Source organism: Aquarana catesbeiana, linkage group LG13 (assembly GCF_042186555.1).
Source record: "Aquarana catesbeiana isolate 2022-GZ linkage group LG13, ASM4218655v1, whole genome shotgun sequence".
Taxonomy (NCBI): domain Eukaryota; kingdom Metazoa; phylum Chordata; class Amphibia; order Anura; family Ranidae; genus Aquarana; species Aquarana catesbeiana.
In genome coordinates this window covers 17,462,117-17,489,250 of record NC_133336.1, presented here as the reverse complement: position 1 = coordinate 17,489,250, position 27,134 = coordinate 17,462,117, and positions in this window count along the sequence as shown.

The window sequence follows — 27,134 nt, the reverse complement described above, 5'->3', positions numbered from 1 at the left end:
ATGGGGCCATCAATGGGGAAAATAAAATTTAGGTGGCTTTTAAGGGCGCATTGGATTTAAATAGCTCCTCGGAGTTAGGGAAACATCCTTTTTTATATCCTAGACTGCTTCTAACACCATTAAATATTAACCTTAATGGTAGCCCCAACCCTATCCCTAGCTGTTAATGTCACTCTAAAATTCAGTTATAGATTTTTTAATTTTTTTTTGCATAGTTGTATTGGTCCAGCTTGAACCAATATAAGTATGCATATGCCTGTGGGATCCCTGTGGAAGTGGAGAATCACTTTAAAAACATTAAACCGCAGACACGGAAGAGGTAATTTATGACAAAACGCATAGGGTGGAGCTGACATTCAGAAGCGGTCCAGGCTACCCCAGGACTGGCTTTCATTTACAGCACTGATGTACTTTATGTGTATGTGAGTCGTTTTTCTTTTTCTTTTGATATTTAAAATATTGTGTGGTTTTACGCTATGTGGTGCACCTGGTTTCTAATCTTCCCATGTGAACATCTGGGAGTTGGTGGTGACATCCATACCTGAGTGGAGTAGTGACACTATTTAATTTGGCCATATATTTGACTGGATTACAAAGGGGTATAATGTGGTATCTTCCTGCACCACTATTTTTATGAACTAATGACATTCAACCTGGGGAGAAAATAGCTTATACATTTTTTTCCTCTTTTGGAGTGGAGCATGGCACCGTTTTTCACTGTGCATTTATGGGACATTTCCCACTGGTTCCCCACTGACAGCTAAATGTAAAGAAAACGTGTCGCCAATGAAAAATTATGAAAAAAGAACAACGTGGGGAACCCCGCTCCAAATATATAAAAAAAATGGCGTGGGGTCCCCCCCAAAAGCCATAACAGACCCTTATCCGAGCATGCAGTCTGGCAGGAAAGGGAGGGGACAAGCGAGCCCCCTCCTGAACCATACCAGGCCACATGCCCTCAACATGGGGACAAGGGCCTCTTTCCCACAACCCTGGGCTGTGGTTGTGGGGTCTGCGGGCAGGGGGCTTATCGGAATCTGGAATCCCCTTTAACAAATGGGCCCCCAGATCCCGCCCCCCTTGTGAATGAGCAGGGTACCCCACTCATTCACCAACAAAAAAGTGTCAAAAAGAAGAAAAAAACACACACAGTTTTTGAAAATTCCTTTTAAAAAAAAAATTCCCCCGAAGTAGATCCAACTTCAATCACAACGCCCGCTGCACCGCCGCATGTTGATGGGGACAAGGGCCTCTTTCCCACAACCCTGGGCTGTGGTTGTGGGGGTCTGCGTTCGGGGGGCTTATCAGAATCTGGAATCCCCTTTAACAACTGGATTAATACTAAGTGATAATTGAGTTCTCTGGTTTAGTGGGTTAAATCTTTCCGGTGAACCTTTTGATGTGGCACTTGGTGAAGGAACACAAAGGTAGTATGTTTCATTGTGTCTATGCACCACTACTACAGTGATCCGGGTCCTGTGCCGATTGTCTGCCCTGCTGCATAGTAAACACAGGGGGGCCGCTCACACAATATACAACACTGGTGTCTTTCACAGAACACCCTGCAATTTTATCAATGAATGTAAGGTAATCTCTGATTGGACAAAGGGGAGAGGCGCGGTGGTGACATTGTAATCTCCGCCTTGTCCAATCAGAGAACCCCCTGCATTCATTGAGAATAATGCAAGGTGTTCTGTGAATGGTGCCCATACCAAGCGACCGTCCCCCTATGTTGAGAGCAGCCACTTGACACAGGACCTGCAAGACAGTTGCAAGTGATTATCTTTCTGCACCACTCTATTTTTACGGACTAATAACATTCAACCTGGAAAGAAAATAGCTTATACATTTTTTTCCTCTTTTGGAGCGGAGCATGGCACTTTTTTTTTTTTTTTTTAAGGGGCATTCTGTGGACTCTCTTCACTTATTTCTTTTTTTCTCTCTCTCCCTCCATTCTTCCTTTTTCTTTCTTTCTTTCTTTCTTTCTTTCTTTCTTTCTTTCTTTCTTTCTTTCTTTCTTTCTTTCTTTCTTTCTTTCTTTCTTTCCTTCTTTCTTCCTTTCCTTCTTTCTTTCTTTCTTTCTTTCTTTCTTTCTTTCTTTCTTTCTTTCTTTCTTTCTTTCTTCCTCACTCCCTCTATTTCTTTCTTTCTTTCTCCCTCTCTCCCCTTTCTTTCTTTCTTTCTTTCTTTCTTTCTTTCTTTCTTTCTTTCTTTCTTTCTTTCTTTCTTTCTTTCTTTCTTTCTTTCTTTCTTTCTTTCTTTCTTTCTTTCTTTCTTTCTTTCTTTCTTTTCTTTCTTTCTTTCTTTCTCCCTCCATCCCTCTCTTAATAACATTCAATTACCGTTAACACCTATGATATTATATATTGCCTGGCTTATGTTAACATCTTGTCCCCGTTGTCCTGCTGTTATTTTTTAAATATATAAATAAAGATAAAAAAAAAAAAAAAAAAAATAACATTCAATTACAATATGATGTGTGTAGTAATTGTTTATGATATATTAGGTTTTTTTCCCCATGAAAGTGGAGTTACCCTTAAAATCATTTATGCTAGTAAATCAGTTTTTGGGCTTGTGTCTTTTTCTTGCTCCCCCAGCAGAGTTGTCATTAAACCTTTATTTCATATTATATCCTATGAGAGGGATTTCTGCCCATTTAGTTGCTGCGGCGGTGGCACCGCGTGATAAACGGCGTACTGCCTGTTCCTTACAAGTCTGTGTCACCGTCACATCACCTTGTTTAAGCGGCGTCTTTTTTTTTTGTTGGGGTATTTGTGTACTCTTCAAAGTCTTTGAAATAGTTTGTATCTGACTCTACAAAGTGACATAAAGATCGAAGCTCTCGGTGGGGAACATTTCATGTGCAGCAATTTTGGCAAGACTAAGAAGTCGGTAAGTACAGCGTACATGCCTTTTCACTCTTCTGCAGAACGCCTTCTGAAGTCTTTCCCTATCGCTCCGGCGTCTGGAAATATAGCGCCTGTCGCCCTGTAGACCTCAAATAGTTCACTTTGAAATCCTTCAGTGCCGAAAAAGTCGTTAATGCTGCGTGCTGCAAAATCACGCTCTTTCCCAACATACATAAAAACGCGCTGCACCTTAGCAGAACTTATTGTCATCCCCACACATCTGCAGCTGAGCGCATGTTTTGTGTGCTGCGGCATCAATGCGGTTGGTTTTTTGGAATAGAATCTCGCTCGTAGGGCAGCGCATTGAAATGAATGTCATTAGTTCATAAAATATAGAGTGGTGCAGGAAGATACCACATTATGGCCAATAGATGGAGCTGTTGATCATAGAAAATACATATTTTTTTTCTAAGTTAAGCTCTGTTCACACAGGTGTTACCGAGCGTGGGTGCACCCACGCTTCTATTTTAAAGAAGGTAAGAAACTTTAGGAGGCTTATATTTAATGCTAGAGGAGGAACAGCTCTGCCGATCCTGATGTAAGGGGGGGGGGGGGCAGCTCTCTGGGGACCCTGAAGTAAGGGGGGGGCTCTCTGAGGACCCAGATATAAGGGGAGGCTCTCTGGGGACCCTGATGTAAGGAGGGTCTCTCTGGGGACCCTGATGTAAGGGAAGGGCTCTCTGGTGACCCTGATGTTATGAGGAGAGCTCTTAGGACCCTGATGTAAGTAGGGAGGCTCTTTGGGGACCCTGATGTAAGGGGGTGCTCTCTGTGGACCCTGATGTAAGGGGGGCTCTCTGGGGACCCTGAAATAAGGGGAGGCTCTCTGGGGACCCTGATATAATGAGAGGCTCTCTGGGGACCCTGATGTAAGGAGGGTCTCTCTGGGGACCCTGATGTTATGAGGGGGGCTCTTGAGACCCTGATGTAAGTAGGAAGGCTCTTTGGGGACCCTGATGTAAGGGGGTGCTCTCTGTGGACCCTGATGTAAGGGGGGCTCTCTGGAGACCCTGAAATAAGGGGAGGCTCTCTGGGGACCCTGATATAAGGGGAGGCTCTCTGGGGACCATGATGTAAGGAGGGTCTCTCTGGGGACCCTGATGTAAGGGCAGGGCTCTCTGTTGACCCTGATGTTATGAGGGGGGCTCTTGGGACCCTGATGTAAGTAGGAAGGCTCTTTGGGGACCCTGATGTAAGGGGGTGCTCTCTGTGGACCCTGATATAAGGGGGCTCTCTGGGGTCCCTGATATAAGGGGAGGCTCTCTGGGGACCCTGATGTAAGGAGGGGCTCTCTGAGGACCCTGATGTAAGGGAAGGGCTCTCTGGTGACCCTGATGTTATGAGGGGGGCTCTTGGGACCCTGATGTAAGTAGGGAGGCTCTCTGGGGACCCTGATGTAAGGGGGCTCTCTGGGGTCCCTGATATAAGGGGAGGCTCTCTAGGGACCCTGATGTAAGGAGGGGCTCTCTGGTGACCCTGATGTTATGAGGGGGGCTCTTGGGACCCTGATGTAAGTAGGGAGGCTCTCTGGGGACCCTGATGTAAGGGGGGGGTTCTGTGGACCTTGGTGTAATGAGGGGGACTCTGGGGGTCCTGATTACTTCGCTTCTATGGGCTCCATCCAGAGATCTTTTGTAGACCTAGCAACGCCCCTGGAGTCCCCCATCACAGAGCCCCCCCAATCACAGAATCCCTTCTCGGAATCAGTGTCATGTGTTGTAATGATGCGGGCGGGACACCTAACCCTAAAGCTTCATAGGTTGTTATGGTTCTGGTGGCCCGAACCATCCTAAAATCCCCCACCACAGAGCCGCTCCCCACCACAGAGCCCCTCCCCATCACAGAGCCCCCCCAATCACAGAATCCCTTCTCGGAATCAGTGTCATGTTCATGTGTTGTTATGATGTGGGCGGGACCCTAAAGGCTCATTGGTTGTTAATGTGCTGGTGGCCGGCCCCGGACCATTGCAATGCATGATGCCAATCCAGGGCAGACCGTGTCCTGTGTTTGCGGCACCCAAAAAACAGTTGAGAATCTCTGCTTTACCATTTGATAACTTTATTATTTTACTTTCACATGAGAACTTTTTCTTTGAAAACATTGTAGCGCTTGTACAGCTGAAACGCATGCCGGCACCATCCTGGGCTTAAGAAGAAACACAATTAAGTTCGATTTATTTGACACCAAAGGCGACAAAAATGGAACGCTCGCTGTTCTCTTCTTTCTGTCCTCCGCCGTACTTTGTAAGGAAGCCTCCGTCGTTCCAGGTTCTGCCTGTAATTCTTAATTTCTCCTGCCGGCTGACGCTGCCTCTCCTCTCCGCGGCCTCCGACCGCCTGCTGACATCGATTAGCGCCTCAATATACTTTTAGGTATTTTCAATCCTGTGCTGCTTATTTGTAATTACTCGCCAACACATGGGGCTCCAAAACTGGGGCACTAATTTGATGGGAGTCCTAATAGCACCTGACACCGTCTGCGGGAAGACAATCGATGTAACATTGCGGGGAGGACCTTCTCTCGCTCCTCTTTAGTCCTTGGCCCCCCCCCCCAACCGCGTTCCCTCTGCCTGGTTATCTGTTGTGATATTTTCGGCCAGGAAAATTAGCCTGATGGGCGTGGCGCTGCGATAGGCGCGTACGGCTTTTATATAAAGCAAGCTGACACCCTACCATGATCAGGACAACAGGCGCGAACGTCTTTACGCCTTTTTGTCTCCTCCGGGGCAATTTACGGACTCTTAATATGAAACGCTCGCGTCTCTCCAAGATGAATTGGCGATTTTCTGCAACAGAAGATGTGATATTGGCTACAAGCAGGAAAATGACCATTCATAAGGCGGCAAAAAAAAAAAAGAGTTTGGAAAGTTGCGCCGCGAGCCGGAGACAGCAAATCATTTACAGGGGAGTTGTAATGGTGACGCGACACGCAAGACGTGATTCAATCCTGGAGTGTACGTGTGTTTTATTTTGATGCGTTGTTGGGTTCTTTGCTTTAAGCCCTGCAGAGGCGGGGTGGGTGGGCCTTAATGCCTAGCCGCCTTATACGCTCACGGGCCACTTTATTAGATACACCTGTTCTATTGGTTGGTAACACAAATTGCTAATCGGCCAATCACATGGCAGCAACTCAATGCATTTTGGCATCTAGACGTGATGAAGATGACTTGCGGAAGTTCAAACCGAGCATCAGAATGGGGAAGAAAGGGGATTAAAGTGACTTTGAACGTGGCATGGTTGTTGGTGGCAGACGGGCTGGTCTGAGTATTTCTGGGATTTTCACACACAACCATCTCTCGGGGTTTACAGAGATTGGTGGGAAAAAGAGAAAATATCCAGTGAGCGGCAGTTGTGTGGGGGAAAATGCCCTGTTGATGTCACAGGTTAGAGGAGAATGGGCAGACTGGTTCCAGATGATAGAAAAGGCAACAGTGACTCAAATAACCACTCGTTACACCCGAAGGTATGCAGAATACTATCTCTGAACACAACACATTGAACCTTGAAGCAGATGGACTACAGCAGCAGAAGACCACACCGGGTGCCACTCCTGTCAGCTAAGAACAGGAAACTGAGGCTACAATTGGCACAGGATCACCAAAATTGGACAATAGAAGATTGGAAAAACGTTGCCTAGTCTGATGATGATTTCAGCTGCGACATTCAGATGGTGGGGTCAGAATTTGGTGTCATGGATCCATCCTGCCTTGTATCACCGGTTCAGACTGGTGGTGGGGGTGTAATGGTGGTGGGGGATATTTTCTTGGCACACTTTGGGCCCCTTAGTACCAATTGATCATGGTTTATACACCACGGCCTACCTGAGTATTGTTGCTGACCATGTCCATCCCTTTATGACTACAGTGTCCCCATCTTCTGATGGCTCCTTCCAGCAGGATAATGCACCATGTCACAAAGCTCCAATCATCTCACCACTGGACAATGAGGTCCCTGTACTCCAATGGCCTCCACACTCACCACATCTCATCCAATAAGAGCACCTATGGGATGTGGTGGAACGGGAGATTGGCATCATGGATGTGCAGCCGACAAATCTGCAGCAACTGCGTGATGTTATCATGTCACTATGGAGCAAAATCTCTGAGGAACGTTTCCAACACCTTGTTGTATCTATGCCACCAAGAATGAAGGCAAAAGGGGGTCCAACCCGGGACTAGCAAGGTGTACCTAATAAAGTGGCCGGTGATTATATACAGTATCTCACAAAAGTGAGTACACCCCTCACATTTTTGTAAATATTTTCTTCTATCTTTTCATGTGACAACACTGAAGAAATGACACTTGTCTACAATGTAAAGTAGTGAGTGTACAGCTTGTATAACAGTGTAAATTTGCTGTCCCCTCAAAATAACTCAACACACAGCCATTAATGTCTAAACTGCTGGTAACAAAAGTCAGTACACCCCTAAGTGAAAATGTCCAAATTGGGCCCAAAGTGTCAATATTTTGTGTGGCCACCATTATTTTCCAGCACTGCCTTAACCCTCTTGGGCATGGAGGTCACCAGAGCTTCACAGGTTGTCACTGGAGTCCTCTTCCCCTCCTCCATGACGACATCACAGAGCTGGTGGATGTTAGAGACCTTGCGCTCCTCCACCTTCTGTTTGAGGATGTCCCACAGATGATCAATAGGGTTTAGGTCTGGCAGGGCCGGTACAAGGCAGGGGCGGAAGGGGCACGTGCCCTGGGCGGCACCATTTGGTATGGGGGGGGCGCAGCCTGCAGGTGAAGTTCTGCCACACCAGTGTGTACAATAATACTGTCTTACAGTGCATGTACAGCGCCCAGCGGCACTGTACAAATTCCCTTTGTGCGCTCCTGCATGATCCTCCCTTCCCTTCCCTCAGCACACAACTACAATGTTTACTCCCCTACGGAGGAGTCCCGTAGTCTCTGCCAGCGCCATGACGTCACTCACGGCCGGAGGCGAGGTGGGAGGACACAGACGAGCGCAGGGAGGCGGGAGCTGTGAGGTATGTCGGCGCGCTGCCTGTTACCTCAAGCGGAGCGGAGCAGAGCAGAGCTGAGGAGCTGCTGGCTGGCTCAGGCTGCTGGATTCAATCTGAAAGGTAGAAGAGTGCAGTGCCAGTGTCATGTGTGCCAGTGTTCTGACTCAGATCTTCAGCAGTGATGTTCACTGGTCATTAACCTCACCTCAGCCTCCTCCCCTCCCCCAATCCAGCCATTTATTAATCTGTTTTTTAGTGTTTACTTACACAAGTTCAGACTCAGAAGTTATGAGTCTGAACTTGTGTAAGTAAACACTAAAAAACAGATTAATAAATGGCTGGATTGGGGGAGGGGAGGAGGCTGAGGCGAGGTTAATGACCAGTGACCACCACTGCTGAATACCGCACAATACTGTGCAATACTCTGCAATACCCCACAATACTGTGCAATACTCTGCAATACCCCACAATACTGTGCAATACTCCGCAATACCCCACAATACTGTGCAATACTCCGCAATACCCCACAATACTGTGCAATACTCTGCAATACCCCACAATACTGTGCAATACTCTGCAATACCCCACAATACTGTGCAATACTCTGCAATACCCCACAATACTGTGCAATACTCTGCAATACCCCACAATACTGTGCAATACTCTGCAATACCCCACAATACTGTGCAATACTCTGCAATACCCCACAATACTGTGCAATACTCTGCAATACCCCACAATACTGTGCAATACTCTGCAATACCCCGCAATACTCTGCAATACCCCGCAACACTGTGCAATACTCTGCAATACTCCACAATACTCCACAATACTGTGCAATACTCTACAATACCCCGCAATACTCTACAATACCCCGCAACACTGTGCAATACCCTGCAATACCCTGCAACACTGTGCAATACTCTGCAATACCCTGCAACACTGTGCAATACTCTGCAATACTCCACAATACTGTGCAATACCCTGCAACACTGTGCAATACTCTGCAATACTCCACAATACTCCACAATACTGTGCAATACTCTACAATAACCCGCAATACTCTACAATACCCCGCAACACTGTGCAATACCCTGCAATACCCTGCAACACTGTGCAATACTCTGCAATACCCTGCAACACTGTGCAATACTCTGCAATACTCCACAATACTGTGCAATACCCTGCAACACTGTGCAATACTCTGCAATACTCCACAATACTGTGCAATACTCTGCAATACTCCACAATACTCTACAATACCCCGCAATACTCTACAATACCCCGCAATACTCTACAATACCCCGCAACACTGTGCAATACCCCGCAATACCCCGCAATACCCAGCCATACTCTGTGATACTCGGCGATACCCTGCCATACTCTGCAATACTCTGCCATACCCAGCCATGCTCAGCCATACCCAGCCATACCCAGCCATACTCAGCTATACTCGGCCTCTGTATGTGGCCAGGCTGTGGAAGTCTCACACATGTGGTATCGCAGTACTCAGGAGGAGTAGAAGAATCTATTTTGGGGTGTCATTTTTGGTATGTACATGTTATGTGTTAGAAATATTGTATAAACGGACAAATGTGTGTTAAAAAAAAATGCGTTTTAACCACTTCCTGCCCGCCGGTTGTGATACGACGTCCTTGACTTTGTGCGGGGATATCTGAATGATGGGTGCAGCTACAGGCATCATTCAGATATCAACTTTTTTAGCCGGCTATTCTCTACACTATAAGAACAATCATAGCGGCTGTTCCGCTGCTTGATATATTCTTGTTTTGAAACGACATTGATTCTTTATTAAAAACGGGGGGGGGCGCAGTTTGCCATCTTCGCCCTGGGCACCAAATGGCCTTGTCCCAGCACTGAGGTCTGGAGACATGCTTGGCCAGTCCATCACCTTTACCCTCAGCTTCTTTAGCAAAGCAGTGGTCATCTTGGAGGTGTGTTTGGGGTGGTTATCATGTTGGAATACTGCCCTGCGGCCCAGTCTCTGAAGGGAGGGATCATGCTCTGCTTCAGTATGTCACAGTACATGTTGGCATTCATGATTCCCTCAATGATCTGTAGCCCCCCAGTGCCGGCAGCACTCATGCAGCCCCAGACCGTGACACTCCCACCACCATGCTTGACTGTAGACAAGACACACTTGTCTTTGTCCTCCTCACCTAGGATCTGCCTTCCTCAATTTATGATTTCACGGACATCGACGTCACCGGACTCCTCCCCCCCTTTTCCTTCGTTGGCAGACAGAGGCACTTGGGGAAGGGGGGAGGAGTCCGGGGACGTCGATGTCCGTGACGTCACCGGATCTCCGACGGAACTCCCTGAAGACCTGGAAGCCAGCGGAGAGGTGAGTACCGATTTAAAGAATTTTGATCGGTCAAAAAAATTAACGATTAATCGAGGAAATTAATCTTTAATTTTTCCAGCCCTAATATATATATATATATATATATATATATATATATATATATATATATATATAAAAGTTTTAATTACTTTAATGGCACAGGCCAACCGATTGGAGTAGCACCGTGACACAGCTAGTCATTGGAAGTGGGTGGAATATTGAGGTTCTATTAAGTTAAACTTTCATACAACTAGTTTAATGCAACTAACTTTTATTACAAGCGTTCCTAGTGATGATTTTAATTAATCAGCGGAATGATACCTAAAATGTGATACCTATAAAGATCCTTTTTCCTTAACACTTACTGTACATGTGTTTTGGAGCACCTCGTTATCACTCAGAAGAAGTGCTAAATTGCCTTTTGTGATGTTAAGTTTCAGCAAGCAAACATTATCTGTTCAGAAGTAGTAAACACTGAATTTAATTAGTGTATAAGACCTTTACTTTTTTTTAATGAAAACAGTGGTACTACAAGCATATGTTTAAAGAACACTTTTAATCTGTATAAATACAGAGGAGGAAAATATATTATTATACATACACTCACCGGCCACTTTATTAGGTCCCCCTTGCTAGTACCGGGTTGGACCCCCTTTTGCCTTTATTCTTGGTGGAATAGATACAACAAGGTGTTGGGAACGTTCCTCAGAGATTTCGCTCCATAGTGACCCTTATAACATCACACAGTTGCTGCAGATTTGTCGGCTGCACATCCATGATACGAATATCCCATTCCACCACATCCCAAAGGTGTTCTATTGGATGAGATGTGGTGAGTGTGGAGGCCATTGGAGTACAGGGACCTCATTGTCCAGTGGTGAGATGATTGGAGCTTTGTGACATGGTGCATTATCCTGCTGGAAGGAGCCATCAGAAGATGGGGACACTGTAGTCATAAAGGGTTGGACATGGTCAGCAACATGGCCGCTCGGGCCTCCCGGTGGGACGGGAAAGCCTGGGTGAGCCACGGAAGGAGGAGGAAAACCTCCCCTCGCGCTGCTTGCGATAACAGCCGGGCGGCTGATTAGCCGTATCGGTTGAAATCAAAAGAAAGCCGATCGTTGGCTCTAAAAAATGCGTGCGCGCAGCTGCATATCATCCCGGTACAACCCCTTCAAGCCTAAGGCCGCATATTTGCGTTACGTCGGCGTGAAAGGGTTAAGCAGTTGCAGCTACAAATACTGGATCATCAGGTGCTTACCAGTCAAAAACACACATAAATCAGCACTACGGTGAATATCGATATTTAAAAAATACAGTATAATAAAATGATAAAGAATCTGTCAAACTCAACAATAAAAAAGGTACACAAGGGGACGCCAGCTAAGTGCAGCATCACTGGGTTTAATTATGATTAAAAAAACCAAATGCAAACTCAGAGAAATATAAAATTAAAGAGCTTATCTGCAGCCATGCCACATTGGATGGTAGCTGTCCACCAGAAGAGCCGCTTGTTACAGCAAGCAGCATGCAGTCAGTGAGGAAACCAAGTCCAACGTTCCAGGAAGTGAGGAGAGCCACTGTGGGACATAGGGCAGGATGTGATGTCACACTTGGGGTGGGCAGGTTGGCATGGTGACGCGTTTCGGAACTCCTTTTGGTTCCTTTCTCAAACCATTGCAAATGTGATGTCACACTTTGGGGCGGGCAGGTTGGTATGGTGACACGTTTCGGAACTCCTATTGGTTCCTTTCTCAAACCATTGAAAATGTGATGCCCCACTTTGGGGCGGGCAGGTTGGTATGGTGACACGTTTCGGAACTCCTATTGGTTACTTTCTCAAACCATTGAAAATGTGATGTCACACTTGGGGCGGGCTGGTTGGTATGGTGACGCGTTTCCGAACTTCTATTGGTTCCTTTCTCAAACCATTGAAAATGTGATGTCACACTTGGGGCGGGCTGGTTGGTATAGTGACACATTTCGGAACTCCTATTGGTTCCGTTCTTAAACCATTGAAAATGTGATGTCCCACTTTGGGGCGGGCAGGTTGGTATGGTGACACGTTTCGGAACTCCTATTGGTACCTTTCTAAACATAGACAGGCAAGCTCTATTTAAGAGGGGGGGGTATCCCAGGCTCAGCCAATCACAAAACACTCAGCAATAAAGAGGCAGCGCAAAGGTGGGAAGAGAGGAAAGGCAAAGACAAACACAAAACCACATTAGCTGTGTGGTGCTGTGGAACTAAATAATAACAATATTCTCCATAAAGTTCTATATTTTCCAAAAATGTCCTCTTGTGTAATGAACCAATATTCTTCATATAGATAGAGGAGCCTTACCAGAATTTATTGACTATTTTACAAGCCAATGTAATCTCAGTCTGTGATGCGTTTTCAAGGAACTCCCCTTGTGCCCTCAGGTAGGTAGTTCGATCTCTCTCCTCTTCTTTAACTCCTCTCCATCGTGTTTTTGACCTCAGGAGTAGGGATGAGCCGAACACCCCCCGGTTCGGTTCGCACCAGAACCCGCGAACGGACCGAAAGTTCGCACGAACGTTAGAACCCCATTGACGTCTATGGGACTCGAACGTTCGAAATCAAAAGTGCTCATTTTAAAGGCTAATTTGCATGGTATTGTCCTAAAAAGGGTTTGGGGACCCGGGTCCTACCCCAGGGGACATGTATCAATGCAAAAAAAACTTTTAAAAACGGCCGTTTTTTCGGGAGCAGTGATTTTAATGATGCTTAAAGTAAAAAAAAAAAAGTGAAATATTCCTTTAAATATCGTACCTGGGGGGTGTCTATAGTATGCCTGTAAAGTGACGCGTGTTTCCCATGTTTAGAACAGTCCCTGCACCAAATGTCATTTTTAAAGGAAAAAATCTCATTTAAAACTGCTTGCGGGTTTAATGTCATGTCGGGTCATGGCAATATGGATGAAAATCAGTGAGACAAACGGCATGGGTACCCCCCAGTCCATTACCAGTCCCTTTGGGTCTTGTATGGATATTAAGGGGAACCCCGCACCCAAATTAAAATAAGGAAAGGTGTGGGGCCACCAGGCCCTATATACTCTGAACAGCAGTATACAGGCGGTGCAAACAAGACAGGGACTGTAGGTTTGTTGTTAAGTAGAATCTGTTTGTAATTTTGAACATTTTTAACGTGTTTAGCTCCAGCCAAAAAATCTTTTCTAAGCTTTTTGGAAAACATAGGGAAGGGTTATCACCCCTGTGACATTTGTTTTGCTGTCTTTCCTCCTCTTCAGAAGATTTCACCTCACTTTTTTGTCCCAATGAAAAATGTTTTTTGAAAATTTGGGTTTTTTTGTGGAACAAGGATTGGAAAGCATCAGTGGAAAGGAGAACTTGTTTTCCCATATTAACTCTTACAGGAGAGAATTTCCCTTCCTAGGGGTAGATTTCATCTCACTTCCTGTTGTCTCCTTCCGTTTACAAGTAGGAGTCGTTTGTAAGTTAGATGTTTGAAAGTAGGGTCCTGCCCTATATACTCAGCAGAAATTTGGGCCTTAGGTGTTGCTGTGGCCACAACACTGTAAGCCCTCACAGGGCCCTGCTGTGAAATATTAGATCAAGAATTGTAATTACATGCCCCTGTTGAACAGGAGCTGAAAAATTAGGCCTTAGGCACTGGTGCTGGTGCCACAACACTGCAACCCCTCACAGACACTCTAGTTGGAACGCAGGAACGAGCCCTGCTGCAAATTATTGCTTCAAAAATTGTAATTACACGCCCCTGTTAGACAGGGGCAGAAAAATTGGGCCTTAGGCACTGGTGCTGGTGCCACAACACTGCAACCCCTCACAGACACTCTAGTTGGAACGCAGGAACGAGCCCTGCTGCAAAGTATTGCATCAAAAATTGTAATTACACGCCCCTGTTAGACAGGGGCAGAAAAATTGGGCCCTAGGCACTGGTGCTGGTGCCACAACACTGCAACCCCTCACAGACACTCTAGTTGGAATGCAGGAACGAGCCCTGCTGCAAAGTATTACATCAAAAATTGTAATTACACGCCCCTGTTAAACAGGGGCTGAAAAATTGTGCCTTAGGCACTGGTGGTGGCGCCCAGAACCAAAAATGTTCTTACAAGCTATCAGCGTGATGATTGAGGAGGAAGAGGATAATTACTCAGGGATAGTCACTCAGCATCAGCATAGGCAGTCTTTGAAGGGATCTGAGATTTCAAAAAAAATTATTCGGTTACATCAGCATCAGGTGCTTGGTAGCTGGTGGTGATCCAAGACTCATTCATTTTTATGAAGGTCAGCCGATCGACCGAGTCGGTGGACAGACGCACCCTGTGATCGGTTACCACGCCTCCAGCAGCACTGAATGTGCGTTCCGAAAGAACGCTGGATGCAGGACAGGCCAGTAGCTCAATTGCATACTGTGCAAGCTCTGGCCAGTGATCCATCCTCAAGACCCAGTAACCCAGAGGATTTTCGGTGGGAAAGGTGTCCAAGTCTGATCTTGCCCCTAGGTATTCCTGCACCATGTAAAACAGACGCTGGCGATGGTTGCTGGAACCGATCATACCTTGGGGCTGCGGACCAAAAAATTGTCTGAACGCATCGGTCAGACGGCCACCTTCTCCACCGCTCCTTCTTTGACTGACCGAAGCCTCAGCAACACGTTGTCCAGAAACAGGAGTTTGTAACCTCCCAGTCTCTGGGAACGCGTTGCACAGACCTTTCTGCAAGGCCTCCCGAAGATGTTTCATCCTCTGCTCCCTCTGCGATGGCAAGATAAGGTCCGCAACCTTACCCTTGTAACGTGGATCAAGGAGGGTTGCCAGCCAGTATTGGTCCTTCTCCTTGATACCACGAATACGAGGATCCTTACGCAGGCTTTGCAGGATCAGGGAGGCCATGCAGCGTAGGTTTGCTGAGGCATTCGGTCCGGAGTCCTCTGGGTCACTAAGAACGACATGGTCCGCAGCCACCTCCTCCCAGCCACGTACAAGTCCATGTGTTTCTTGGGACTGATCCCTTAAAGACTGCTGCTGATGCTGAGTGCCAGGCTCCACCTCCATACTGACACAATCTTCCTCCTCCTCCTCTTCCTCCTCCTCCTCTTCCTGTGTGATCGGCGGGCACGCAGGAACACTGTCTGGATAAAGGGGGCCTTGAGAGCTAAGGAAGGCCTCCTCTTCCTGCCTCTGTTCTGCCTCAAGTGCCCTGTCCATTATTCCACGCAGCGTGTGCTCCAACAGGTGGACAAGGGGGACAGTGTCACTGATGCATGCACTGTCACTGCTCACCATCCTCGTGGCCTCCTCGAATGGTGACAGGACAGTGCATGCATCCCTGATCATGGCCCACTGGCGTGGGGAAAAAAAACCAAGCTCCCCTGACCCTGTCCTGGTGCCATAGTCGCACAGGTACTCATTGATGGCCCTCTGCTGCGTGTGCAGCCGCTGCAGCATGGCCAACGTTGAGTTCCACCTGGTGGGCATGTCACAGATTAGGCGGTTCTTGGGCAGGTTAAACTCCTTTTGGAGGTCCGTCAGCCGAGCACTGGCATTATATGACCGGCGGAAATGCACACAGACTTTCCTGGCCTGCCTCAGGACATCCTGTAAGCCCGGGTACCTGCCCAAGAACCGCTGCACCACCAAGTTAAGGACGTGAGCCAAACAGGGCACATGGGTCATTTGTCCCTGTCGGAGGGCAGAGAGGAGGTTGGTGCCATTGTCGCAAACCACCATTCCTGCCTTAAGTTGGCGTGGCGTCAACCACCTCTGAACCTGCCCCTGCAGAGCTGACAGAACCTCTGCCCCAGTGTGGCTCCTGTCCCCCAAGCACACCAGCTCAAGCACCGCATGGCATCTTTTGGCCTGCGTACTTGCGTAGCCCCTTGAACGCCTACGGAGCACCGCTGGTTCCGAGGAAGAGGCCATGGAGGAAGAAGAAGAGGAGGGGGTGGAGGAGAGAGGTGTGTCACAATCAGCATTTTGGAGGCGTGGTGGCGGAACAACCTCCAACACTACTGCACCTTGTCCTGCATCCTTCCCAGCTGCCAGCAGAGTCACCCAATGCGCCGTGAAACTTAGGTAACGTCCCTGTCCATGCCTGCTGGACCATGAGTCAGCGGTAATATGCACCTTACCGCTGACCGCCCTGTCCAGCGAGGCATGGACATTGCCTTCCACATGCCGGTAGAGAGCCGGAATCGCCTTCCGTGAGAAAAAGTGGCGTTTGGGTACCTGCCACTGAGGAACCGCACATTCCACAAACTCACGGAAGGGGGCAGAGTCTACCAACTGAAAAGGCAGCAGTTGAAGTGCTAGCAATTTTGCCAAGCTAGCATTCAACCGCTGGGCATGTGGATGGCTGGGAGCAAACTTCTTTCGGCGGTGCAGCAGCTGGGGCAGGGAAATTTGCCTGGTACAATCTGACGTCGGTGTACCAAAAGCAGATTGCCCACAAGTACTTGGTTGTGACACACCTAATTCTACACCTTCATTCCTCTCACTGCAGGTCTCAGAGAGGACTGAAGGTCTAGTGGGGTTGGAAATCTCAGCTGATGAGGAGCAAGGAGAGATCCTCTTTGTTCTTTGGTGTGGGTCTTTTAGATACGCTTGCCAACGAACTGCATGGCAGGTCAACATATGTCTGGTCAAGCATGTGGTACCCAAGCGGGAGATATTTTGGCCACGCGAGATACGCTTGAGACATATGTTGCAAATAGCAGCGGTGCGATCTGATGCACTCGTCTCAAAAAAGGCCCACACCAAAGAACTTTTTGAATAACGCGCAGAGACTGCAGCGCCCTGCACATGTGGAGCTTTGGGGTGTGATGCAGTCAATGTGCTGCCCTTAGGCTGGCCCCTGGAGGGCATCCTGCCTCGTTGGTGATGTGCTGCCGCCTCCTCCTCCTCCTCCTCCTCCTCCTCCTCTCTCCTATCAGGCACCCACGTTGAGTCAGTGACCTCATCATCCCCTCCCTCCTCATCACTGGAGCAAACCTGGCAGTATGCTGCAGCAGGGGGAGCATGACTGCCAGATTGCTGTCCTTCTTGGGCACCCCCTCTGTCCGCGCTCATGTTACTGCCTTCATCGAGCTCAGTATCGTCATCAGAGCCTTCCAAACGCTGGGCATCCTCCTGGAGCATGTACCCAACACTGTGGTCAAACAGTTCGAGGGAATCCTCATGAGGACATGGTGGAGCTAGGGAAGGAGTCACTGATGACATTGAGCTGAGGGAAGAGGCCGCTGCTTTGCCAGACAAAGCACCCTGGGCATGGGTGAGAGAGGATGAGGAGGATGAGGACGGCTTGGTCATCCACTCGACCAAGTCTTCCGCATGTTGCGGCTCAACATGGCCAGCTGCCGAAAAAAAGGCCAAGCGTGTCCCATGGCCACGTGCTGATGAGGATGCACCGTCTCCACGACCAGCACTAGACACAGAGCCTGCTTGCCCTCTCTTATTGGCTTGTGACTGTCTGCCTCTCCTTCTTGGCCTTCCAGACATACTAATGGCCTGTAGCTGCACTAAGCTGGGATAGAACACCTGTAATTTTCTTCAAGTAGCTTTATATACTGTAACCAGACAAGCCTGCCTGTCAGTAGGAAGATAACAGGAACGGATCTAGCTGAACACTGTGAGCAGGACGCACTGTACTAAATGTAAATAGTCTAGCTGCCTGACCGTGGTACTAATAGGATCAAATAGAACACCTGTAATTTTCTTCAGGTAGCTTTATATACTGTAACCAGACAAGCCTGCCTGTCAGTAGGAAGATAACAGGAACGGATCTAGCTGTACACTGTGAGCAGGACGCACTGTACTAAATGTAAATAGTCTAGCTGCCTGACCGTGGTACTAATAGGATCAAATAGAACACCTGTAATTTTCTTCAGGTAGCTTTATATACTGTAACCAGACAAGCCTGCCTGTCAGTAGGAAGATAACAGGAACGGATCTAGCTGTACACTGTGAGCAGGACGCACTGTACTAAATGTAAATAGTCTAGCTGCCTGACCGTGGTACTAATAGGATCAAATAGAACACCTGTAATTTTCTTCAGGTAGCTTTATATACTGTAACCAGACAAGCCTGCCTGTCAGTAGGAAGATAACAGGAACGGATCTAGCTGTACACTGTGAGCAGGACGCACTGTACTAAATGTAAATAGTCTAGCTGCCTGACCGTGGTACTAATAGGATCAAATAGAACACCTGTAATTTTCTTCAGGTAGCTTTATATACTGTAACCAGACAAGCCTGCCTGTCAGTAGGAAGATAACAGGAACGGATCTAGCTGAACACTGTGAGCAGGACGCACTGTACTAAATGTAAATAGTCTAGCTGCCTGACCGTGGTACTAATAGGATCAAATAGAACACCTGTAATTTTCTTCAGGTAGCTTTATATACTGTAACCAGACAAGCCTGCCGGTCAGTAGGAATTTAACAGGAACGGATCTAGCTGAACACTGTGAGCAGGACGCACTGCACTAAATGTAAATAGCAGGAACGGATCTAGCTGAACACTGTGAGCAGGACGAACTGCACTAAATGTAAATAGTCTAGAAGATAACAGGAACGGATCTAGCTGAACACTGTGAGCAGGACGCACTGCACTAAATGTAAATAGTCTAGAAGATAACAGGAACGGATCTAGCTGAACACTGTGAGCAGGACGCACTGCACTAAATGTAAATAGCAGGAACGGCTCTAGCTGAACACTGTGCGCAGGACGCACTGCACTAAATGTAAATAGCAGGAACGGATCTAGCTGAACACTGTGAGCAGGACGCACTGCACTAAATGTAAATAGCAGGAACGGATCTAGCTGAACACTGTGAGCAGGACGCACTGCACTAAATGTAAATAGCAGGAACGGATCTAGCTGAACACTGTGAGCAGGACGCACTGCACTAAATGTAAATAGCAGGAACGGATCTAGCTGAACACTGTGAGCAGGACGCACTGCACTAAATGTAAATTGCAGGAACGGATCTAGCTGAACACTGTGAGCAGGACGCACTGCACTAAATGTAAATAGTCTAGAAGATAACAGGAACGGATCTAGCTGAACACTGTGAGCAGGACGCACTGCACTAAATGTAAATAGCAGGAACGGATCTAGCTGAACACTGTGAGCAGGACGCACTGCACTAAATGTAAATAGCAGGAACGGATCTAGCTGAACACTGTGAGCAGGACGCACTGCACTAAATGTAAATAGCAGGAACGGATCTAGCTGAACACTGTGAGCAGGACGCACTGCACTAAATGTAAATTGCAGGAACGGATCTAGCTGAACACTGTGAGCAGGACGCACTGCACTAAATGTAAATAGTCTAGAAGATAACAGGAACGGATCTAGCTGAACACTGTGAGCAGGACGCACTGCACTAAATGTAAATAGCAGGAACGGATCTAGCTGAACACTGTGAGCAGGACGCACTGCATTAAATGTAAATAGTCTAGATAGAAGATAACAGGAACGGATCTAGCTAAACTGAATACAGTGTATATATATATATGCAACACCTGGGATGCATATATATACACAATACACTGTAAGTGCAGCTAACTGACTGACTGTTCTGCCTAATCTATCTAACTCAAATCAAATGACACTGTCTCTCTCTCTCTCTATCTCTCAGCACACCGGAACACACACTACACAGGGCCGCCGTGCAGGCGGCCTTATATAGTGTGGGGTGTGTACTAAATCCCCTGAGCCATAATTGGCCAAAGCCACCCTGGCTTTGGCCAATTACAGCTCTCTCTACTGACAGCGCTGTGATTGGCCAAGCATGCGGGTCATAGTGCATGCTTGGCCAATCATCAGCCAGCAATGCACTGCGATGCCGCAGTGAATTATGGGCCGTGACGCGCCACACGAATTTAGCGCGAACGGCCCATAACGTTCGCAATTCGGCGAACGATCGAACAGCCGATGTTCGAGTCGAACATGGGTTCGACTCGAACACGAAGCTCATCCCTACTCAGGAGGAAGATCAAAACATGACGAAATGCGTAGACCAGAAATGACATTACACAGATCCCGGAAATGCTGCTTTTTAAAGATGGTTTAAAGGGACTGTGCTATTTTATGCTTTTGGAGTATACTATTAATGAAAAGCGCTAAATATCTATTTGCATTTTTGATATTTATAAACACTAGTGAGTGTTGTGTCACCGGCAGCTGGGGTTTTTTATGGTAGAGCTGAGCGCAGGGTTTATTAGTTTATAAGGGAACTTACCAATGCCTAGGGTCCAGCTCTGTCTTCCCAAAAGCTGTTTTTTTTTTTACAGCTGCGGGCCGCTGGTGCCGCCATCTTGGATACAGGAGCCAGCTGTGGCTTTCTAAGGAACCACAGCCGGCTTCCTGCTGTGCATGCGCGAGCCTGCACAGTGCTTTGTGAATGGTCCTGCAGGCTCCTGGAGGCTGTGAGAAGGGAGAGGGCAGGGCAAGGGGCATCCTCCTAAACCTAGGCAAGGATGGTGGAAGCGGTAGCGGGTAACAATAAAAATCTATATTTGCCCCCCCCCAAAAAAAACTGTTCCTTAGTTACAGGCTGTTGAGAGGCAGCATGTAGGCAGGTGCACTTTGTCATTTTGCCACTAGGTGGCTCTGTACCAGAATAGTGTCTGGTTATAGAAGACACTGTCATTAGGTGCTAGGCCCCTTTTAGGTAGAGCCCTCCAACAGTGATGTCAGGGGTGAGTCACCAACCATATATATCAGGTAGGTAGGAGCACAATCACACTTGGGGGCATGGGAGCTAAACATCCCGCACCTATGAGGATGTAACCAGCATGTGTAGGCCCTGGACAGGGTAGGATGCTGGGAGGAGAAGACCTGCACACTGGAAAGGCCGGCTGTAAACTTTCTGCCCCTTATGGAGTTGGGGGGGATTACAAAAGACCTTTGAGGCCAGGCCAAGAGTTCCCTGAGTGAGGCTACTTCCCCGGAGGGTCCTGGGAGAGGTGTGCCGAAGGAGGTGGTGACTACAGAGAGCATAGCTCCCAACTGTCCCTGATTTCGAGGGACTGTCTCTCTGTCCCTCTTTTCTCCTCATTTCTCCCTCATTCTGATCTGATCTATATAAATTGCACTGTTTATCGTTCAAAAAGTGTTTCCCAGTGCTAAACCTTTCATCCAATTTCTAAATTGCTGCATTTGTAAATTTTAAAAGCCAATATAAAGGAATAGTAGTGGTAAAAAAAATACGCTTGTGGGTTTAATTAACCTTTTTTTTGGTTACTTCTCCTTTAAGAGGGTGTGGCGGGGGTGTGTCCTATGCCTACATACATTTGCTAGTAGGTGTCCCTCATTCCCATCTCAAAATATTGGGAGGTATGAGAGAGCCCAGTCCTGTGAGTACTAATGACCCCGAGTAGAGGAAAGACTGTGAGGAAGATGGCTGCTAAAAGGTGCTTCATATGCTTTCACATGTGACCAGGGGCGGCCCGTCCATTGTAGGCGCCACCCCCCTCCCCTATCCATGCGCCCGGCCCCTTTCAGGTTGCCAGGCGCTTGAATTACAGCAGCGGAGGTTTTTTTCAAGCACCTGATTAGAGTCAGAGGCTCTAATAGGCTTCAAAATAGGGTGGGTTCCGGACGCAGTGAAGTGTGTCTGGAGCCCACCCAGTTGTGTTGCAACAGCGAATGAATATTCGCTGTTGCAACACTGAACCTCCTCCTGCCCAATCGGGAAGCGGGTCTGATACCCATCACCTGATTGGCTGAAAGGACAGGCGATCCTATTGGACGCCTAGGAGGAAGGGGAGGAGACGCACGGCGGAAGCGAGGAGGAGAAGAGCCACCGGCCGGTGCCTGAATGCCCAGTCCCTGCCGCTGCTCCACGGATGCCCGTCAATGCCCTATCGCTGCCGATGCCCACTGCCTAGATGGGGGGGGATATCGGGGGGGGGAAAGGGGGGGTTTGAGTTACCATGGGGGGGTTTGGTTGTTTGCCGCCCCCCCAAATAAAAAAACACCAGCTGCCACTGCATGTGACTACTGCGGACCGTCCACTAAATGTGATTGACTATGTAATGTCAAGTGACTCCGGATTGTATGTCGATGTGATGTGACCGGTATGGCATTTCCAGAATTCCATCAGTAAAGTGCAGCAAGCTACAGTACATTATGTGTGGATATTACTTCCTTTGGAGATGTAAAGGTCAGCAGCTGGGAATGTCACGTGGAAGCCCCTGGCATGGAGTGGGGCACAAGATGGCAGAGCGTTCCACTTTAAATGTCTATTTTTGACTCTCCCCCCCTCCACACTGCATGGGGCTGTGGAATGTGTTGCTGCTTTATATATTAAAAAAAAAAATATATATATATATATATTATTTTGTCATTGAGCTTTAAGAATATTTATATGTGTGTATATATATATATATATATATATATATATATATATATATATATATATATATATATATATATATACATATACATATATATATATATATATACATATATATATATATATATATATATACATATATATATATATATATATATATATATATATATATATATATACACATATATATATATATATATATATACACATATATATATATATATATATATATATATATATATATATATACACATATATATGTGTATATATATATATATATATATATATATATATACATATATACACATATATATGTATATATATATATATACATATGTATATACATATATATATATATACACATATATATATATATATATATACATATGTATATATATATATATATATATATATATATATATATATATATATGTATACATATACATATATATATATATACATATATATATATATATATATATGTATACACATATAAATATTCTTAAAGCTCAATGACAAATAAAAAAAAAATTGGCGCCTGGCGTTAAACTAAGGCGCACTTCACCCGCCGCCAACTTGTAGGGTCATTAATATTTTAAAGGTGACATAAAATATTTATATCCCGAGAAATTAATGTAAACATTTTTATGTTTCTTCATCTCAAACAAGATTATGAGCCTTGCACCGGCCCCGGTTTAATTAAACCCATAAACAAAAAGCTGTTTTGTTTAAATCCTGCACTATATAAATGTCCTTGTGGGACAGTTTATGACACTTATGTGTTCTCCGAGGGTGGATAGGCTAAAGACGTGACTTGTTATTTTCGTTTAATAAAGCTTTACCTTGGTTAGGGCATTCGTAAGTCAGGAAGGGTTATGTATTTGTGAGCTCATTTACACTTTGCTTCGACTTTAACACACAGTAAAGTGCCTACCGTTTTCATGTGTTTTTGATGCTTCGTTGATGCTTTAATGAAGCGTGGAAAATGCCCTGAACCATGGCTCAGCAGATCCCTAGCTCATTAGTACCCCTATTCAGCAAGTCCACAGCTTATTAGTACCCTCGTTCAGCAGATCCCCAGCTTATAAGTACTCTTGTAAAGCAGATCCCCCGCTCAGTAGTACCTCCAGCTCTGCTGATGCCCCAATTAGTTGTACCACCAACTCTGCTGATCCCCCACTCAGTTGTAACCCCCAGTTTTGCTGATCCCCCTCTCAGTTATAACCCCATCTGCTAGTTGCTCTGCTCCAGTCCTTGCTCACCTCCTGATATATTGCTCTTATACTGCTCACCACATGACACATCTTCTAGTTTTTCCATCTCTGGTCCCCCAGCCCTGCTGATCCTCCACCGCTCAGCCCTCTCTCTCTGGTCTCCTTCTGCTATAGCACTCCATGTGTGCCGTCAGCTAGTTGCTTCGCTCCAGTCCTGACCCCACTCACATTTATGCTGCAGCACGCTGCACACCAGACGTGACATCTTCGAGTTTCTCCTGCTCTGGTCCCCCAGCTCTGCTGATTCTCTGACACTTAGTCCTTTCTCTCTCCAGTCCCTGCTTACCTTCCATTCTTTTGCTCCCATACTACTCGCCTCATGTGACATCTTCTAGTTTCCCCTGCTCTGTTCCCCTAGCTCTGCTGATCCCCTGCAGCTAAGTCCTCTCCCCTCCGGTCACCTTCTTCTATAGTGCTCCACATGTGGTGTCTGCTAGTTGCTGCACTCCAGTCCTGACCCCGCTCGCGTTTCTGCTGCTCCACACTGCACACCAGATGTGACGTCTTCCAGTTTCTCCTGCTCTGGTCCCCCAGCTCTGCTGATTCTCTGCCACTTAGTCCTTTCTCTCTCCAGTCCCTGCTCACCTTCTGTTCTATTGCTCCCATACTACTCGCCACATGTGACATCTTCTAGTCTTTTCTGCTCTGGTCTCCCAGCTCTGCTGCTCCCCACCACTAAGTCCTCCCCCTCCGGTCACCTTCTTCTATAGTGCTCCACATGTGGTGTCTGCTAGTTGCTTCACTCCAGTCCTGACCCCGCCCGCGTTTCCGCTGCTCCACACTGCACACCAGATGTGACGTCTGCACCAGACACTCCCAGAATATTCACATATGAACCAAAAGTGACTGCTGATGACGTCTTTCCGCTTTGCTTGTTGGTTTCCCAGTGCATCCTGGGAAATCTAATACCTGCAATACCTCCAAAACAAAGCAAACCTAATTCTAAATAAAAGCCCCTCAAAAGCTTCAGGTGCTGTTAGCGAGCTTCGTCATAGATTTCTATGGAGGCTTTGGAGATGCTTTGAAGCACAGAGAAAGTGACATGGGGGATAATTTTTGAAGTAAAGTAAACACAACGTGTAACCAGGACTGTAAGGAGACCTTTTTTTCGTGAGAGGAGCTTTAATTGGCATTCAGAGTGCTTTAAAAAAAATAAAAATAAAACAAAATTTTCCCGATCTCTCTCTCACCTCCCCCCCATCCCAAATCCACCCTCCCCCACTTCTCTCTCTAAGGGAATCCAATCTCCCCACTCCCCATCTCAATGCACCCGGCTAATAACTCTCCTCCACTTTTACGACTTCTCACATCTCATGGCCCAAAGCCTCCAACCATCCCCTCAAAATAGCCTCAAATTTCCCCTGACATCTTCTATGTAGAAACATAAATTTCTCTTTTAATATAGTTTCTTTTATTTGCAAATTATATAGGAAAATGGAGGAATGGGACTTTAAAGGTGCAATATATAACACACAGATTATATCAAAAATGTCATTTTATTTAGAAAAATTAATTGATAAAAGACATATTAATTTAAAAATGTATCCAATATTACAGTACAGTTTCAAGAGGTGCGACTGAAAGACTTGTTTCTCAACATGTTTCACCACGTCCCGTGGCTTCCTCAGGAGAATAGTACTTATCAGGCACTGTCTGTATATAGATGGTTCAAAAATTGTATAAAAGAAATAACACTGATATTTAAGCCAAATGAATCAGAGGGCAGGCCCCACCAATGGATCATCTGATGACCATAAAGGGTAAAAAAGAGAAACATTTGCATTTCTAACTGGTGGATAGAAGGTCTGTATTAGGTTGGCAAAGCACCAAACCACCAGTCAAAAATTCATCCACATTGGCTAATGTCACCCCAAAAGAGCCCCAAGGGGAAAACATAAACCTGGAAAGGTTGTATGTTTCAATAATGGTGTCCTCCACCTCTCAAGCTGACCTTCTTTTATTTGCGGTCTTCATTTCTCCACTGTCGGTGGGTATATGGAGATCCATTTCTGCGCTATTAATTTCCGTGAATGGAACAGACTTCTCACTATTGTGACATAGGAATTTTTCCAAGAAGTTTGATTCCTCCATTATGTATAACGGACACATTCCAGGATCCAATGATAGTTTAATTTGGAGCACATCATTAATAGTCTTCATTATGCCCTGCCAATATCGGTGGCGTTTGGGACATCTCCATGACATGTGTATTAGGTTTGCCGGGGCACCACCACAACGAGGACATAGGGGGGTTTCTCTACGTTTCCACTTAAACAATTAATACGATCTATGTAGGATAAACATTTGCCTTAATTTTTGTGTGGCAGATGACGATACCTTTGGGGTCGCGGACAAAGCCATTAACCATTGATCATCTGACAATGGTCCCAGGTCTCGTTCCCACTGGGCCCTAGAAGGAATGTCTAAAGATTCTTTAAACTTATTATGCAATATCTCATAGAGTCGTGAAATACGGCCCTGTTTTTCAGCTCTATCTTTCAACAATGATATGATTTTAAAGTTATTAAGTTTGAATTCAAAAGTATGAGCCTGAGCCTGTAAGGCGTGTCTAAGCTGCAGTTATTGGAAAAAAACCTCTGTCTTGGAATCCCAAATTCATCCACTATTTGAGAAAATTATTTAAGACTATCATTCTCTTTTCAAATAATTTATTGAGAATACAACAATACAATTTTACAGTACTGGTTTTAAATTTATGTAAGGTTACAAAATATGAGGAAAAGGAACTTCTCAATAATAACTTAGAATAATAATACTTAAGTTATCTTCTAGAAATCAGTAAGAAAATCTATTATCCAGTGTACATATCTGAATTATATGGTTATAATAATTAATAGAGCTTTTGTAATTGTAAAAATAAATAAATAAGTAAGTAGATAAATATATATAAAAAAAAAAAAAATACAATATGTCACAATAGTGAGACATAAAATGCAACTAAATTAGATAAATTGGGTATTAATGAGATGACCTAGAGAGACACCCAAACAACCAGGGCCAAGGTCCGGCTATTTGGCCCGGCATATCCCGGGTGCATGGGTGTCCCTCAAAAGCATCCCCATCAAAGGTATAGATAGTTTGCATCCGAAAAAGACATAGTTTGCCTAACCAAATAATAATTTAATAGAAATAGATAAAGACACATTTTATTATTATACATCACTAAAAATAAAATTTAATAAGTGGGAATATGTGGTGGGATCTGAAATGGTTATGGAGGGAATTTGGGGT